This window comes from Microtus pennsylvanicus, chromosome 4, assembly GCF_037038515.1.
Source record: "Microtus pennsylvanicus isolate mMicPen1 chromosome 4, mMicPen1.hap1, whole genome shotgun sequence".
In the NCBI taxonomy this organism is placed as follows: Eukaryota; Metazoa; Chordata; class Mammalia; order Rodentia; family Cricetidae; genus Microtus; species Microtus pennsylvanicus.
In genome coordinates, this window is record NC_134582.1 from 82,900,055 (window position 1) to 82,912,820 (window position 12,766).

Here is a 12,766-nt window from a genome sequence, read left to right on the forward strand (position 1 = left end):
ATGTGTATATGTTTGTGTGTATGTGCACTTGGGTGCAGGTACCCAAAGAGTCCAGAAGAGGGCGTTGAATTCCTTGAACTAAAATTAAAGGTGATTTGTTGTGAGCCACCAGCATAGGTACCGGGAATTGAACTGAAGTCCTTTTGGAGAACAGCAAGTGTTCTTAGGAGCTGAGCCATCTCTCCAGCCCAAGAATAGTGGCTTATGTCTGTCTAGAGCAGTGGTCCCCGACCTTCCTAATGCCGCCATCCTTTAATACAGTTCCTCATGCTGTGGTGACCCCCAGCCACACAACTGTTCGGTTTGTTTGCAAGTGCATAACTGAAATTTTACTACTGTTATGAATCTTAATTTAAACACCAGTTATACAGGATATATAGCCCCTAAAGGGGTCACGACCGACAGGTTGAGAACCATTAGTCTAGGGCTAAGTAAATGCTTGTTTCCAGATTCTGCTGGTAGAAATGGGATGGGGGAGGAGAGATAGGTGATTGTGCTTGGTTGTCCCTTCTGTGGAACTTCAGCAAATCCCCAATTTCAGATCCAGCTCTTGTTCTCTGTTGTTCAGGCTCCAGAGTCTGTCAAGTTGATCCTCTTTCTCACAGCAACCCCTCCGCTGGTATTTCTACACCTCTATTTCCTTTGCCCTCCCAAAGTCAAGGGTTCTCCTATGGACGTCCCAGTGACGTTTTTCTCTCAAGTGCTTTGCCGTGACGTTCATCTCTTCTGTTACACTCAGTCTATTGGATTTCTGTTTCTCAATATTTGCTCAGAAAACTTTTGATATTTCCATTTCAATGTTTCACCCGAGGAGTAAAATTCAGAAACAGGGCTGGGCTTCTCAGTGCTGTGTCTCTGCTTTAATAGATTAGTAAGCATTTGTAGTTTTCTAGTTACAAAATGGATGGCTCAGGGTGCCCTGGCTGGCTTGTCAACTCTCAGTGGGTCCTTCTCCTTATCTCTGGTCCCTTTGTTCTCAATAGGTGTTTTGTCTTCTTCTTTTTTTCTTTTCTTTTTTCCCCACCCCAATTATTTTGTTTGTTTGTTTGGTTTTTGAGACAGGGTTTCTCTGTGTAGCCCTGGTTGGAACTAGCTCTGCAGACCAGGCTGGTCTCAAACTCACAGAGATCTGCCTGTTTCTGCCTCCTTGAAAAGTTTCTATACCCTGAATAGCCTCTCCACCAATGCAACAATCTAAATCAGACCAAATCAAACCGAATTAGAAAAAAAGCCAGGTTTAATGGATGCAATACTCCCGGATGATTTTTCAGTCCCCCAGACAGGAGGCTGGAAAGGAAGACCAGAAAACCAAATGAAAGTTTTCTGGGAATCAGTTTAAATACCCTGTGGGCATGGTCTTGAGCATCTCTAGAGGAGGGGGTCATCATTTGGTGGACTTTCTGAGAGGCAGCGGGGTTTGGAGAGAGGTGGGGAAGGTACTTGGAATGGAGCGTCCACCTTAACATTCCAGACTCTTTGGATATATAGATGCCAGGGGCTGTGGTGAAGCTTCCACCAGAACACTCCGGAGTATTGGGATTAATGGCATGCACCCCAACCACCTGGCTCCTCCTCCTCTTTTTCTTCTTCTTTATATATTAAATTTATCAGAGGTCTTGGAGGTAAACTTGCCGGAGTCTATTGGCTCCTTCCAACAGGCAGGTCCTGGAGGCAGAGCCAAAACTGTGCGAGGTGAGGGAGTGGAGGGTTACGCAGATTGAGCTATCTTGCCAACTAAACCTTAGTAATCTTACCAATACAACAAGATCCTTCCTTAGTGGGAGCTGTAGTTATTTTTTTTTCTTTTTAACCCTGCAGACTGGTTGTAATTCTTTAGATATAGGTTATAGACTGGAGTACGTTCTCAGTGAGATGCCTGGCTGGCATGATAACGACTTTAGACAAAGGTCCCATAATTGTGATAGCTTATAATTCCTGATGGATCGCAGGCCTTGTGGTTCTACAAGCTTTCTGACTCTTGGTTTTAGCAACTTTAGCGGGTACCATGGATCACATGGAGTCACTGAGTGTTGACAGCTACCTTATGACGATCGCAGTTAGTCAAAGATGACAATCCAGGGGTTTAGAACATAGACCAACAAGAGAGTGCTTACTTAATTAACATATATGACAGCCTGGATGTGGTCACTGCTGCCACAGACAAAGCGTATCTCAAGACTATAGTCCCAGCAGGAGAGAGGTGGAGGCAGGTAGACCAGAAGGTTAACATCCCCTTCAGCTAAATAGCAAATTTGGTGCCAGCCTGATGCCTTTGACAGCCGGCTAAAAAATAAAAATAAAAAGGCAAAATTCAGAATCTGTGATTGGAAATTTGACCAAAAAGGGACATTCAAAGAATATAAGGGCCAGGTGGTGGTGGCGCACACCTTTAATCCCAGCACTCGGGAGGCAGAGGCAGGCAGATCTCTGTGAGTTCGAGGCCAGCCTGGTCTACAAGAGCTAGTTCCAGGACAGGAACAAAAAAGCTACGGAGAAACCCTGTCTCAAAAAAAAAAAAAGGAATATAAAGGACAAGACCTTGATGCTTTGGGGGTAATGGGAAGATAGCAGCAGTAACATATACACTGCAAGGCCTGTGCCAACTGAGAAGCGTGATGCTAGGTGACCAGTAATGGACACGCATTCTGAGAATGGTCCTCGGCTCAGACTGGCAGAACTGCAGCAGTCGTGAACCAAGACCTCCTCTGGGGTTTTTCCGGTGCTTGTATGATTGTGGGTCACTCAGACAGAGAACAGGACATCCAGGCTTTCCTTTGATGATGTGCCTAAGCTCCAGGTGGATTGGTATCCAAAGGCTAGACCCCTCAAACAGTATCTATAGGCTAGTCCCCCAAATGGTATCTAAATGCTAGGTCCCCAAACACTACAGGGATGAAGCTTTTATACACTTTTGGCTTCTTTGTCTCCCATATTTGATAACGTAGGATTTGATTGAGTATTTTGAATGACTAGGCAGTAATATTAAGATGGGGAGGGGGAAAGGAATGGGGCTGCAGAAATGATGTGACAGAGAGTCAGGTACATTCGAGGATGCTCACAGCCTGTGGCTTTGTTCTTGTTATTTTTCCCTCTTGGCTCTCAGGTCGCCTACTGTAGTAGACTCCACTGGTGACATCATCTAGCAAGAGGTTTGTGTTCCAGTCCTGAGTGTGGAAATGCCAACTGTACCTGAAAATACAGTCTGAGTAGCAAATGAATTGCACCCTTTTCCTTAAAAATAGCAACAGGGATGTTCCGTTCTGAGTCCAGCGTCACCAATCGCATTTTCCCACAGCAGCAATCATAGGATAGTAAGGGGTGACATTTAGATATTGTTTATGGTACTTCGGTGTCAGCTTTTAGAGCAATTTTTGCATTCACTCATAAGGTGTAAGTATAACCCAACGCCTGCTCTATGCATTACGGTACAGTTCGTGAGTCGGGCAAGGGGCTGGAGATCGAAACACACACACACACATATACACACACACACACGAGAGAGAGAGAGAGAGAGAGAGAGAGAGATAGAGAGAGAGAGAGAGAGAGAGAGAGAGAGAGAGAGAGGAGACGGGTCATCCTCGAAACAAGACTGCCAACTTTATTGTGTTCCAGGGCAGCTTATATAGGGTCTCCTTGACCAATGGCCATCCCTAGCTCTCAGCTGCAAGCCCACCAGAAACCACTCCCCTGCCATCAGGAACTCCTGAGGGTCTCCTGCTAAACACAGGAAAACAAGCTGTTTGCTCAGAGCAGCTGCAAGCATAGGAAAACAAGCTGCTCTTTCCGGCAGGCAGGGGGTCACAGGAAATTCAGGGTCTGGGGTTCACAGTCCCTAACATGTAAGTGTCATTATCTTTTTTTCTGATGAGTTTTGATGAAGGCATGGTAAACAGCTGACTTTTGAACCTTGGTGTGGCTCTGTAAGTCCCTTGTTAACGTGTTGCTTCTCACATTTGACATAGCATGAGAGATGCTCAATAAACGCTCAAGAGAAGGAATGATGCCCAAGTCTGGACGCTTCCACTGGTCTCCTCAATAAATTTTTTTTTCATGTTAGGATTCCTTAAGAGTTTGGCCTGTACATTCCTAGTTCTGTACAGAAAGCATTCTAAGGAATTTTTGAGAGTGGAAACATACAAAGTGCAAGTAGCAATTTTTGGTGAGGGGAGCATGGGGGGAGGACGGGTGGTGGTAGTGGCGTTGGGGATGTCCTGCAGCATGGGTCACTGGCTCTGCCTGGCTGGAATTATATAGTAGTGATGACAGACCTATATAGAAAGCCACCTTTTAGTGACTAGTTTTGTCCCTTCATTTAAGATTTAATAAGGGAATCTTTATCCTAGGAAACACATACACACAGTACATACATTCACAAGCCTATAGGAAAGCTTTTTCCTTTGCGAAAGCTATTAACTAAAACTGCATGCAGAAGAGTATTGTGTGTATTTTTCTGGAAAGACATAATTTTTAAGAAGCTAGTCTCAAGATTAAGTGTTTAATGAAATTACTTCTCATTTACTTTTGTATGAGGTTGGGATCAGAACGAGCCATCGCTTTTGTTGCTTTTGAGTAGAAGGATGTATTTTATTTACTCCTAAGACTGTGTTTTCAGGTACAGCTGACACTTCCAAACCTTACTGAAAAGCTGAGTCCTCTCACTTCATGGAAGACTAAGAGAGTAGTTACTAATTTCTTATTTATTCAGAGACAGGATGAACATAAATGTTTCTCTGACCATCCAGACTGTAGCGACTCTGAATGTTTCCAATTTTTCCTTCAGGTTTAGGATCCAAAGTAGTTAAATCAAGCTTTGTTTTTAGAGGTTTTTCCCTAAATAACCTCATGGGTGTATGCCCGCGTCTAAGACAGTACCCAGGGCTACATGCCTAGTTTTGGCAGTCCAAGACCCACGGCTGCCAGCGAAGCTTACTTTGGCTTTGATCTGGGCCATGTATGACACTATATTTCCTGGATGTTCTAAAGCTGCCTTGCCACTTAGATGCAAATGTATCAGACACACCCAGAGCAGGTCTGGTGGTCAACTTTCCACAAACAGTTACTATTGCCTGTAGCTGCCTGTCCATCATGAAGCAGAAGACTTTAGTAACCTTGAATCTTGGGCTTGGGCATTGAGATAGTTGCCTTCTACAGAAATTCGGTCTCTTGCAGAAAAATTGGTTTTCCTCCAGGGAAAGTCCCCCCACCCCTGCCGCCCCTGGTTATTCAATACCCAGTGGTCAGCCCTGAGATCACAGACATCCAGAAAACATTATGTGGACTGAACAAGTGCTATCTATTTATGCACATACATGCATGCATGCACGCACACATAGAACAATAATTAAAAAAAGAGATCATGAATTTGAGGGAGAGCAAGAAGGATGCATTGGAGGGGTCAGAAAGAGGAAAAGAAAGGGGGAAATTATGTAATTATAATTTCAAAGAACAAAAATTTCTGTAAATTCTCTACCAACTCTGGAAACCAGACATTTAGATGTAGGGCACTGCTGAGGATAGTCCAGTTTCTGGAAGAAAAAGGCATGTTTCCCTACTGAGCATGCTCTAAAGGCACAAATTCAAGCCAGCGTCTGTTGTGTTCAGCAGTCGGGACCGTTACCATTGCATAACACAATAATTAACTCCACCAGTATCATAAAGGAGATTTGTGGGGACTACCAGCACACTGTGGCATTGGAATAAATCGTATTTTATTCGGACTAGGAGCTTACCTGCAAGGTAGCATCGATGAATAAAGAAAACTTATGATAGGGAATCTAATGTCTATATTTCAACTTGTGCATGAATTGCCTCAGAATGGAATTGTTGTTGGTTTTAATGTACCCAGGGGATATTACTTCTTGAAATAAGGATTGTACTCTAAGAAGCACATTGCACCCCAGGACAGGATTGAAGACAAGAGCATTCATCCCTTTGTCCCGCGTGGGCTTTCATTGGCACCAGCTGGGTGAGTTATGTACATCTCTCAGCGTAGTTCCTAACAGCGCTTAAGGGGCCTGAATCTCAACTGTGGTATCAGTTAATTCTAGAAACTTGAAATGCATTTGCATCTGTGTTATATTTTTTTTCTTCATCCCCATGCTTGTCTTCTGGGAGTGTTATGCCATGTGGGGACAGTATCCACCTAGACGGGTTAAGTGCCCTTCTGAACCACCCCTTCAGGGAAGAGGGAGGATGTTTATTATAACCAGAACTTCTGTGTAGAGCTGCCTGCAGCAGAAGTTGGTGAAGTTTTTCTGTGAAGTGTCAAATAATAAATATTTTAGTCTCTTAGGGCCGTATGGTCTCAGTGAAAAGTAATCAACACGGCTGTTACCATAGTGTGAAAGTACATGTAGATGGTATGCAAATGAGTGGGCATGGCTGTGTTCCAATAAAACTTTATTTATATAAACAGGAGGGGGCCAGCTTGCTGGTACATGTAGTTTGGCAAACCTTAGCCTGGATGTCTCAGCGTTTTCTATGTATATGCTATCAATAGCTGAACATAGAGTAAGTGCTTGTTAATTTTTAAATGACTAAATGCATATATAAAGAAGCAGAAAGATTCTTTCCCAACTATTATCAATTGTGTCATAAATGAATAAAGGATCTGATAGGTGTAAACTCTCAGTTTGCACATAGAAGAATAAAACAATGTCTCAGTTATTTTTCTATTACTGTGATAAGACACCATGACTATAGAAACACAGAGCAAGCAAGTGAATGTGTATTTTGACAGGGATATGGCCTGTCGAGGACTCGAGGCCAAGTGATCCATGGGACAACTTGGCAAAGTCATTACCCATATGGGCCAGACTAAAGGGGGCGGGTGACAAAGCTCTCCTTGGGGACCCAAGCATGGATATTTATGAACATTGGCTAGTGTGTGCAAATACTAATTGCCGAGGCTTTCTTCTGCTGGATTTTACAATCTGACTCTGCTTGCTGACAGAGGCTTCCTACCAATATCAACTACCCCTTCTCCTGTGCTGTCCATAATAAACATGACGAGGTTCCAGACTGCAGCACAGCATTAGAGGAATCCCGATCCCAGCTTTACTGTCTGTGAATCTGTCCTTTTTTGCATTCCCTTGCTGCTGCCGCCCCTCCTCGTGACTCTGAGACTCAAGCCACACACAGGATCCAGCACATGGCAAAGGAACTTGTCAATGAAATTGTTTAATTTCAGGCTTACAGATTCAGAGGATTAGAATCCATGACCACCATGGCAGGGCCCAAGGCAGTAGGCAGACAAACATGGCACTGAGGCATTGGTGGGGGGCGGGGAGAGAAATAGCCTCCAATAAGGCCACACCTCCTAATCCTTCCAAAACAGTTCTACCAACTGGGGGCCAAACATTCAAATCTATGAGCCTATGGGGGCTATTCTCATTCAAACCACCACACATAAGAAATAAGAATCCCAGGAGGCTGAAGGGAAATTTTCACATAGAAGTCAAGCTTCCTAACTTCTTTGTGTGCTATTTTCTGAGCTCCTTAAGTCCATACAAATGTATACTACTTAATCATTTGTCCTAAGGGCAGCTGTATCTTTCAAAGAGAATTTTTTTGTTGTTTTGTTGAGATAGGTTTTCTCTGTGTAACAGTCTTGGGTTGTCCTGGAACTCACAAGAGATCCACCTGTCTCTGCCTCCCAAATGCTGGGATTGAGGCATGCACCACCACCACCTGGCTCAAAGAGAATAATCTTAATCTCTGCTGTGTTGGTAAGGTTTGCTGTTGTATCAGAAAACTCAGTTTAGTTCTGGAGAGCTGACTCTGTGGTTAAAAGTAGTTGCTGCTCTTCCAGAGGACTGGAGTTCACCATTCTCAGCATCTATGTCAGGAGACTCACAACTGCCTGTGACTTTAGCTCCAGGGGATCCAACACTTTTTCCTGACCTCTGCAGGAAACACACACACATAATTAAAAATAAAAGAAAACATCAATTCAAACAGGGTTGAAATCCAGGCTGCTAGAAGCTCTGCATCTGAAATAGACCTTGGGCAGGTTTGACTCAGTCACCTGAAGTTACTCTGTCCCCACTTCCTCTATGCTGGCACACTGTTTAGTTACCTTCATTATCAGACTCCACCCTGTGCAACTAACTCAGGTTAAAGTATTCTTGCTTTTGAGTGGTAGGGTAGGGAACACGAGAATGATTGACATCTCCTAGTGGAGATGGAGGATCAAGGTGAAATCAGAGCAGTCAATCAAGTATTTCGACCTTTTAACTAGGGGCACATTACAGAGAAAAGAACATGCTGGGGATCAGCTTCAACAAAAATACCTCTTACCAGGGTAGGAGCATTGGGATTTAGAAATATTAATAAAGAATATGAAGACACCAAAATAATAAGACAGAAAAACATAGAATAGTATCAGGAAGGATTCCAATGAATACTGAAATCACCTGCATTTAATTTTCAATTGTTTAAAATACCCCTGACCCAAAAAGGTGGGAGTAAGACAAAAATTACATTAACATGATACAAAGAAATGAACAGAACAGATGAAGGTCAGGGGCTACTTCCGTAGTTAAACATTCAGTTGCTAGAACAAAACAAGTCACTCTCACACCTAGACCAAAACATTCTGCCCTGGGTGGAATCCAATGTTATATCCTTAAAGGAAGGGGAACCTTAGTTGGATCCTTAGACTTTTATTTGAAGTAGGAACATATCTATTTCTCTATTCCTGAAATACAAGGGCTGGCTATTAGCCACACCTGTTGACTTAACCTTGAGAAGGCAGAACTCTCTTATCTAAATCTAGGTGGGGCCTTTGTTTGAGGTAGAAACACGATAAGGAATAAAGGTAAGTTCCAACTCTGACCTTTGGTCAACTTGGAAATAGGCTCACATTTTTGGGTCTCCACAGGAACATCTTTGCAGACAAGCAATGAGTCCGGTTCGGAAAACATGGGTATAACAGACATGAGAAAGAAAAGGAGCACCTCACCTGTTGTGCTTTTCTGTCTCTTTAAGGGACAGGCCACGCCCACTCCCATTACCTCTGACCAGCCCGCCAATGGCTGCTGGTCCCAGAGCGGCGCCCGAGTGGTGGTGGTGGTGGTGGCAGGCCATGTGGCAGCAGACAGCGGGGCCCTGGGAGCAGCCAGTCCCAGGCAGAGACGGCTGCTGGTCCCCGAGCAATGGCTGGTTCCAGGCAGGGAGACACATGGCAGGCGGACAGAAGACAGAAACATGGATAGACACGACATGCAGGGTGAGGTGGAATGTTTATTCAGGGGGTTTATCCATAGGAGGAAGGGTGAAGGGGGGGACAGAGAGAGAGAGAGAGAGAGAGAGAGAGAGAGAGAGAGAGAGAGGAGGAAGAAAAGGAGGGGGGGAAGCAGAGAAGTGGGGAGGCAGAAGCGAAGCTGCCTCTCCGAGAGGAAAATGGAAAAGAGAGCGAGCTCAGGCCGGAAGCTGCAGATCAGCCTGCCTCAGCGGATGGAGAGGGGAATGGGTGTGGCTTGTCTCTTCTTTTTTTTTTTTTTTTTTTTTTTCGAGACAGGGTTTCTCTGTGGTTTTGGAGCCTGTCCTGGAACTAGCTCTTGTAGACCAGGCTGGTCTCGAACTCACAGAGATCCTCCTGCCTCTGCCTCCCGAGTGCTGGGATTAAAGGCGTGTGCCACCACCGCCCGGCTGTGGCTTGTCTCTTAAAGGGACCAAAACCATAACATCACCCAGGAGACTGGCGGAAGCTTCTTGCTCACCTGATCCTTAAGACTTCTAACACAAAGTCGTTGCGATGGCTCAGTGGGTAAAGACACTTGACTTGCAAGCTTGGTAACCCGAGTTTAAGTCCTGGGATTCCCATATAATCAATCTCTCTCTCTTGAATAAGCCCCAACTCTGATTCATACTACCTTTCCTTTGAAATTCTTTCCTGTGTTGAAGTGATGGATCCAGTATTACTGAGTTGATGTCCTTGAAAGATTAAGGAAACTCTTCAGGCTGCTTTGGGGGACAGCACAGAGGTGAGTCGGTTCCAACTGACACAAGCACATGGCAACTTTTTTGTTTGGTTTTGTTTTGTGTTTCAGTTCAAGTTGGCATTGCGGTAAAGGGGGAGTCAAGGTGGACAGACAGGTCCTGAAGTCACCCAAGGAGTCTGATTTTTATCTCTTGCCTGAATTGAGCAACACTGCAGAAGTTTGAACACTGTGGGGATGAGATTTAAAACTGAGAAGAAAATTACGTAGGTAGGTTTGTGGAGGGAGACACAGGGCAGGACGCAGTGAGCCTTCTACAGACAGATGGAGGGTGAAGAGGAAAAGAGCAAGAGGCGCTCAGCTAGGATGAGTCACCGGCAGAGGAAAGCCTGCTGCTTGAGTGACTCAAGGGCTTCACTAGGGAGCACATGCTGGGTTCACAAACCTTGACCCCTGTATTTGCTTTCCAGGGAACGTACATGGAGTCTAGGCTACCTAGTGCATGCTTTCCAGCTATGTGGATAAGGAGAGCCCACGTAGAGGTGATAGACCCCAGACCCTCTCTTGGTTGCTCTAGTCAGGGTGGATCTATGTAAATATCTTTAACCCATTTACTCTGGTGGTCTGACTGTGTGTGAGAAGAGCCCTGGGGGGAGGGGAGGGGACTTAGCTCCTGCCTTGGATCTCCTGGGCTGCTCAGCACCCCCAGATTCACTGGGTAGAACCCACATGCAGAGACACCGGCCCCTTTGGGCAGTCTTCTTTGGCTCTTCTCACTAAGGACAAGAATCCTGAAGCATCAAAGCCACAGTGAGCCGGAAAGAGAATAAAGAATGCCTCCCTTTTGTCGGTGGAGTCAGAAAGGGTTGTCCCCATGTGCAAATGTTTCACACATTCTGCTGTGAGGGTACTGAGCACCTCAGGTCCCTCTGTGTCTCAGAGCTCTCAAAGGACCTTCTTCAAATCCAGGGGTGGGGACATGAGGAGTTTTGCCGTTGTTCTGACCGTGGGAACAAGCAGAGCCAGGGGTATTGTCCCAGCCACTGCAAAAGGGGCTCCAACATTGCTTAGAATCACACACGAAGCTGGTGAGGCCTGCCAAGGGCCACAGGACTGATGGGTTTGTAGGACACTGTCCCCCTCTGCAGGGTCTCAGCTCAGTGCACTTTCCAGGCCTGAAGGGAGAGAATTGTGACTGGGAATTGAGTCGAACATAGGATTTAATGAAGATTGGTTATTCTGTGTATATGAAATTATAACTTTAGTTGTACACATTTACACAGTACCATTTGGCGGCACATATATACAGTATGTAATACTCAACTAATGTAGTTAATCTTTCCATATCAAACACCGCAAGTTTTTTCATTAAGATAATTTGTTCATTAATTAGTATACATACTTTTAGGGGCACCGTGTGATATTTCAACATGCATATGCAATATGTATCAATAAAATCAGGAAAATTGACACTTGCGTGTCCTTAAAATTTTTATTTGGAAGCTACTTTCTCCAGTTATTTATAAACTATTTAATGGATTATTGTGCAATCTACAATCTCATACCCAGTGTTGTGTGAAACATTGGAAATTATTCTTGTGTATTTGTGTGTACATCTGTGAGTGTGCACATGTGTGTGTGTGTACACACACGTGTGTGTTAGTCAAATGTCAGCCTCAAGTATTGTTCCTTGGAAGCCATGTGCACGCTCTCTCTCTCCCTCTCTCTGTGTGTAGGAACGTGTGGAATATGGACACACGAACAGGAGCACACGCCAGCCTGCACACAGAGGCCGGAGGAGAACAGCCAGTCTCTGGCTCTATCACTCTTGGCCTTATTCCCTTGAGTCAGGATCTCTCACAGAACCTGGAGCTAGGCTGGTGGCTGTCATGCCCTTATGATCTCTCGGTCTCCACCCTGTATAATATTAGGGTCATAGGCACATCTGTGACTCTGGGTTTTTAAGTGAATTCAGAGGATTTGAATGTGAGTCCCCATGCTTGAATAAGGAAGCACTTTACCTACCCAGCTGTTTCCCAGATCTCCACCTTGTTTTAATTTTTTAATTAAAAAAAGATTTATTTATTTATTTATTTATTTATTTATTTAGGTGTTTTGAGACAGGGTTTTTTCTGTGTAGCCCTGACTGTTATCATCCATGATACAGCGTGACCTGAGGCCAGTCCCACCATTGGCGGTGGCAGATCCCCTGGCAGGTGGCCTGAAGCTGGGAGACAGGCAGATACATTATGCAGAGAGAGCTTGGGTACAGAATTTATTAGTGGGTTGTGGAGGGGGAAGAAAAGAAGAGAAAGTGGGGGAAGGGAGAAGGGGAAGGGAGAGAGAATAGAGGCAGAAGCTGCCTCTCAAGAAGAAGGATGGAGAGAGAGAGAGTGGGCTGGTGAGGAGGTGGGAGATCCACTTGCCTCAGCAGCAGAAGATTGAGAGTGGATGGGGCTTGTCTCTTAAAGGGGCAGGGTACCTGGGTGTCAGACCAGGCCAGCAGACTGCAACATTCTTATCTTTTTCTTAAAAAGGCAAGGAGTTAGGCATGACAGGTTGAGGGTTATTGGGATGGCAGATTTTTAAGACTGCTTCCTGCTTATTTGTGGGTATCAAAGTCTTCTTTGGGGGTGGGCTTGAGAAAGCTGGGTGCTGGTCACATCCTGGGGTAGGTGGTCACTTTACTCCTGTTCAGGATTTGTAGTATGGAACTGTTCAGTGTCTCTTGGACCTGGCAAGGTGTTGACAGAGCAGAGGACAAAGTTAAGTTTAGGAAGAAAAAAAAAATTTCAGGACCAGGGAATTGAGAGGGGTGTATCTGA